At 41.7% G+C, this 6000-nt stretch overlaps 1 protein-coding gene across 1 annotated transcript in view; it reads right to left on the bottom strand.

The window, feature by feature from the left end:
* Positions 1-6000, bottom strand: part of TSHZ2 (teashirt zinc finger homeobox 2) — a 305730-nt gene that overhangs the window by 299315 nt on the left and 415 nt on the right. The window lies entirely within an intron of this gene.

The raw sequence follows: 6000 nt of genomic DNA on the forward strand, positions 1-6000 counted from the left end.
AGATCTATGCTGCACTTTCCCACCATTTAGCATTTCAAGGCAGGCTTCCAAGTACGTTTGATCAAGAACAAACTGTAAGGATTTCCCTCCTCCCATCCTGATGTCAACTCTGGTTGTCTTGGCCAGGTTTGTGACACAAAAGATGACAACTTATGGCTACATGGGGATCAGGGTTGTTCCTGCCAAGCAGTTGCACCCCCCCCCCCGAGAGTTGCCCTGACGGAAGCTGGGGGAAGGGGCCTGATGGAACTGCCCTCCCCCCTTTGCTGATATACCTTTACCAAAAACAAGAGGGAGGCTCTAACCTCCTTGGCTGGAAGCCTGTAATTCCCTCCTCTTGTACACACACAATTCACTGCTGTTAAATTGGGATAACTCTTTTGGAATGATGTGCACTCTGGTATATTAACAGCAACGAGTGATATAACTTTTTCTAGTGATCTAGTAAATATTTGATCCTTGCAGAAGATGTAAAGAATTATGTGGGGGGGGGGGAAGCAGAGGTTTGAACAGGGCCACCTCCAGTGTTCCCTCTAAGCTGAGTTGGTGTGAGCTAGCTCACAATTTTTTAGCCTTCAGCTCACACGTTTTTGTCTTAGCTCAGGAAGGATGCCTCCAGAACAAAATAATATATGCAGTAGACAAATTGCTTGCTCACCACTTTAATGCCAGTAGCTCACAAAGTAGAATTTTTGCTCACAAGACTCCACAGCTTAGAAGGGGCACTGGCTACCACTAGACAGAAGATGGGCCTCTGCCAACGTTCTAAGACTCTGACTAGTAAAAGGCTCTACACAGCCTCACAGTGCTGTCATTCTGCCTTGACGTGGAGGACCTAAGGAAGACAGAACAGCATGAGAGAAATCTCGGTCTGTAGGACCCCACCTTCTACAGGTGAATGTAACCAAGTATGGGTGTTTTAGCTGTAGGCCCCCAGATCCTGAAGCAAACAGCACCGTGCTTAAATTTGAAAATGAAGGCAGAAATAGCAAAGGTATTCTTTACAAAGTTCAAGTCCAGTGGCATCTTTAAGAACAACAAAGTTCTATTCAAGGTATAAGCATCCGTGTGCAAGCACACTTCTTCAGATACACCTGAAAAGGTGTGTGTACACAGAAACTTTGAATAAAACTTTGTTGGTCTTAAAGGTGCCACTGGACTCAAACATGGCTACCCACCTGAATCTGTATTCTTTACAGCTTGTGAACTCTGGAGATTAAAGAGCACAGAGGTGAAAATGGGAAAACACAAGAAATGATGTATATTATGAAATAAAAATCATAATTCTCTTTATACACGGTAAAAAGTGTAATCACAATTAATACTCATACAATAACCAGGGGGGGAAACCCTTTGAATTGTTACTAGCTACTAATAGACATCAGTTGTCCATATCAATGACAGTCTGAACAACGTTATCCATCTAATGTAAGGACTGATATTGCTTCTGGGAAGGAAGGAAGGAAGGAAGGAAGGAAGGAAGGAAGGAAGGAAGGGGAGAAGAGAAGGAAGGGAGGAGGGAGAGAGGGAAAGAAAAGGAAGGAAGGAAGGAAGGAAGGAAGGATACAGATGGTTGATTACCATGTAGCAGTGTACCAAGGTATGCATGTCAGCCCTTGGTAAAGCGGCTGTTCATGAAATCCTACCTATTGTTCAGGAGACTTATCACATAATCAGAGGGAAATGTGCAGTCAAATTGTAACCTGGACTGGGTTTGATTCCCCAAACACAAGTGGTAACAACCAAGACGGCTCTAGAACCAGAAATTTCATTCACCGGAGAAGCAATGTCAGCCCCCTCATTTGTGAACACCTTTGTTTTTTGTCATCTGCCAAGGTAAAGATACGGGGAGGTGAGCTAAAGAGTTCCAAGGCAAGAGATATTTAGATATTTTTGATGTGCACATCCTTTCCTGGGGGAGATAAAAGAAAGACATCACAAATTTTTATAGCACTATTCAGGTCTGTTTTGTTTGGGATCCGACTGTTATCCTCTTACTAATATGGCTACAAGTAATATTATGCAAAAGCAGAACCTTTGAACTTACAGGTGTACATGTCTACCTATACTGTATTTCAGACTAAGGTCCTCCATCCTGGAAGAATGCAGATTGGCCCGTCTGAACGGATTGTTCGCTATTTAAACAACCGGTACTATTAAGGTGCAAATTGCAACTTTTAAGTAATGATTGCTAATAGTCTTATGTTTACTGCCACACAAGGACTTTCATGAAAACAAAATCTGCATTATTCATTTCTAGCTCCCGTAAACAAAAGTAAATGCAGCTGGTTGCTCTCGCTTTCTGTTGTGCTTCTGAGCTTTTGCGTCTTAACAGGGTGACCTATCAGAGCCCAGCAAAGGGGAAAAGGAGAACCAAAAGGAAGACCCCATTAACAGTGTTAAGTCCAGATGTATATTCAGTAGCAATAAGCAGCAGATTCATGCTCGGCAAAAATAAATATACACCTCTCAACAAGCTGCAGGAGGAAAGTAAGGCTTAATCCTGAGGAAATGTGTTGAAAAGATATTTTTGAAATATAGGAATTTTTAAGAAATTGAATTAACATATCAATTTAGTTCTTGTCCTAGCTTTTCCCTTTCCCTTCAGTTGTGATGGGTCATCATGGGTTGGCTGCTCCCCAGAGACAGCTGCATTATATATGTTATATATATACATATAACTCAGATACAACATTCTGGGCCTGATGTTCATTTTTCTTGCCACAATGTAATCCCATTGGCTACAGGAGAATTCCTCCTGACTCGCAGCCATGGGAGAAGAGAGGATTCAGACCGACAGTCTGTAAAGCACCTTGGGCTCTTTAGGGATGGAAGATAACAATGCACATGTAATATATCATTACAAATAAATGTATGATGTAATGTCAGGGACTGACCTAAAAATATTCAAACATCTGCTCGAAGAATTATGCAGACAATAGGGGGGGGGGGGAGAACAATACTGCTGAGAAATGAGTCAAGGAAAGCACATGTGTTTGAAATCGCTGCTTTCCTGACTCAAAGTATGATTTTTTAAAAAAAGAAAGAAAGAAATTATTCTAAGGACGAAAAGTGCCATCATCAACTCCAAACAGCATCTCCACGGATCCACTTACACCACCAGGTTTTCTTTCTCTGTAACATCTGATATAAGGATTTCAGAGTTTCAGATTAATAATAGGGAGGGGGGAAATTGCCCACGTAGGTAGATTTTTGTCAAGCAGTGGGGACTTCCCTGCTGATTCACTCGCTTGTTCTCTCTAACCTTTATGCCGTTCATTAATCAAATGAGAAACCTGCTTTCGAAGTCAGTGCTTGGATGTAATTATTTACAGTTCTGCATTGGATTTAATTTCAAGCAATGACCAAGGCGGCTATGCCGAGAATCATAACACTACCATCTTTCTTCTCTGAGGGGTTAACCCCCCCTCCCCAAAAAGTTGCAAACTTTTCTCAACCAACACAACCACAACCTCCACTAAGCTTAAATCCAATGAGCCTTCCTAACAATACGGATACTTCAGGTTTGCCCCCCCCAAAAAAAAATCACAGACTTGCATATAAAGGAAGCAAAAGAGAATGATCCTGCCAAACATCTGGATAATTCATTCTTCCCACACTCCTTTCTCATTCTGCCTAAGGCCACGCTGTGGCACAGCAGTCTTTTGAGACTGGATTTGCCTTATAAAACAAAATCCGTATACTACAGCTAAGAAAATGAAAGGTTGGGGTGATGGGTGGAAATCTTACAGCAAGACTGCACACTCTTAAACTTAAGTAAATTCAAATTAAGGAGTTTCTCATCCACCTGAAACAAAACGAGTTGGACTGCAAAGAAAGGTGCAAGCTTGGAAACAGGACAACCTATTTCACCGTGGAATTACTGAAAGTGGTGCACAGGAATTATTATTCAAATGGCCAGACAATAGTTCCATAATCTTTACAACTCCTGTTTCAAAGTTGCTTTCATGAGAAGTGGCATCTTGGATGAGGATCAGAGATGGGTACGAGGGTAACAACCTAGTAAAATGTTATCATGTAGAGGGTGCCTGAATGCAGGGTATCTTATGTGTCATGCTTCTCCACTGTTCATCCCTATCCTCCCAGATTCTAGCATGCTTGGAGAAGAAAAATGGGAAAGTTGGATGATGAGGGCATTTTTCAAACAATTTCTACACTGGGGAGACATCTATTGGGAAGTGGGGCGCAGCTAGGAGTCACAGAGACAACAGAAATACTTTCTTAAGTCATCCAACGCTCACTTTTGAAGCATTTAAAACCCTTATAACTAATAAGGCCTTTTGAGAATGTTTCACAGAGAATTTAAACTACCTTCCCTTACCACCAATAGCTTACTGGGTTTTTTGGCAAGCAACGTAAGCGATAACCATGTGGCTCTCACTATAACCTCTTCCCCTCTAAGTTGTGGTCTAAAATATCTGCACAAACATAAACCCCCATATAAGGTTCCCCAAAGGTACATGCCAATTGTTACCTATTGATTTATATGTGCCTATACAAATTTTGCATGAGAACATTTTAAGCAGTCTTTGGATTGTAGGTCCAGTTCTAATTGGCTTGCTGTTAATTAAGGATTATTTAAGTATTAGTTTTAACAATTATGTTCATAAAAGTTACAATAAGGAATGTGAGTGTGGTTCGAACTGTGTCAAGTTCACAGAAAGTTTCTCAAACCTATCTAAACCCCCAGAAAATAATTTTTTTTCACCTCTGAACGCTTTCCTGAGCATGCCCCACTCTGAGATTTACTCAAATTCACCTCATGAAACTTTCCCCAGTTTTTAATGCTTTATTATTTAGGCTCCTAATGGGAGTTCAGAGAGTTAACTGCTGATCTGCAGGCCAAGAGGGAGAAACCCCAACAATTTAGCCACACTGCACAGCACTAATCTAAGTGAACACAAAGAAAAAGAAAGAAAAATCCCACCCACATTAAAGCCAAACAAGATAATAATTGTGCACGTCTGGCTAAGAGATTCTAGAGGGCCAGGCTTGCGTCACTAGCACTCGGGTTACCATAGTGAGTGATTTATTGATATATATCAAGAATGAATAGATCAAAGGCAGCAAGATGACAGGTGATCAATCAAATGTCAAATCAAAGCTGGCAATCAAGTGGAAACCTGATTTTTTCCCCCTAGTGGGTGGGTCTAGTGGCAGAAAAATAGGCTTGCCTCTTGTACAGGGCAGAAACCAAACCCCACCAAACTAATTTTTTTTAAAGCAGTTAAAGCAAACTTCCATGAAAACACACAACTAAAACCCACTTTTGAAATGACTTCTTATACAGGCCTCTCTCTGCCCATTTCTAGTCTGCCACTCTAGTGATTATATCAAAGCTCTTCTTTTAAGTTGTAACGTGTTTCAGCTCCTTAGAAATAATAATAACAATAATCTGACTGGGTTTGCCCCTCACACACACCAATGGCCTGTCAGAACTGAAACCTGAATCTCAATATGCAAAGGAAGAAGGGGAAAAGTTGGAATTCAGGGATTGTCTCTCAGCCCTCAGAATGCTCATTTTATTTCCTGTTACGGTTTTCTTTTTCTTTTCACCACCGACGATCAAAGGCTTTGAAGTTCAACCCGCGGGTTCATCCACAGGGACAACCTCTGCTATTATTTCCTCACTCACTCACTCACACACACTCACACACACAACTGCCGGAGACAGAGAGGTACAGAAAGTATGTGTTGTTGTTGTTTTAGTGCCTCCTTTCACAGCAACGACAACAACAACAAATGTCCCACAATATTCCTATTAAATAGGGATGCGACGAAAAGGATGGGAAGTGGGGATGGGGCAGAGAGGAGGGGGAAAGGAGGTGAGGATCCGAGTGGAAGAAAGTTGGGGGGAAAAGTTTAAGAAGGGAAGTCAGGATCTGGAGCGCCAAGACGAGCCTCGAAAGCGTTTCCCAAACAGCCTAGGCGCAAAAATTGCAGGCACAGGGCTTTTAAAAAAAAACGGGGGGGGGGGGG

This window comes from Gekko japonicus, unplaced genomic scaffold (assembly GCF_001447785.1).
Source record: "Gekko japonicus isolate JY-2015 unplaced genomic scaffold, Gekko_japonicus_V1.1 scaffold224, whole genome shotgun sequence".
NCBI lineage: Eukaryota > Metazoa > Chordata > Lepidosauria > Squamata > Gekkonidae > Gekko > Gekko japonicus.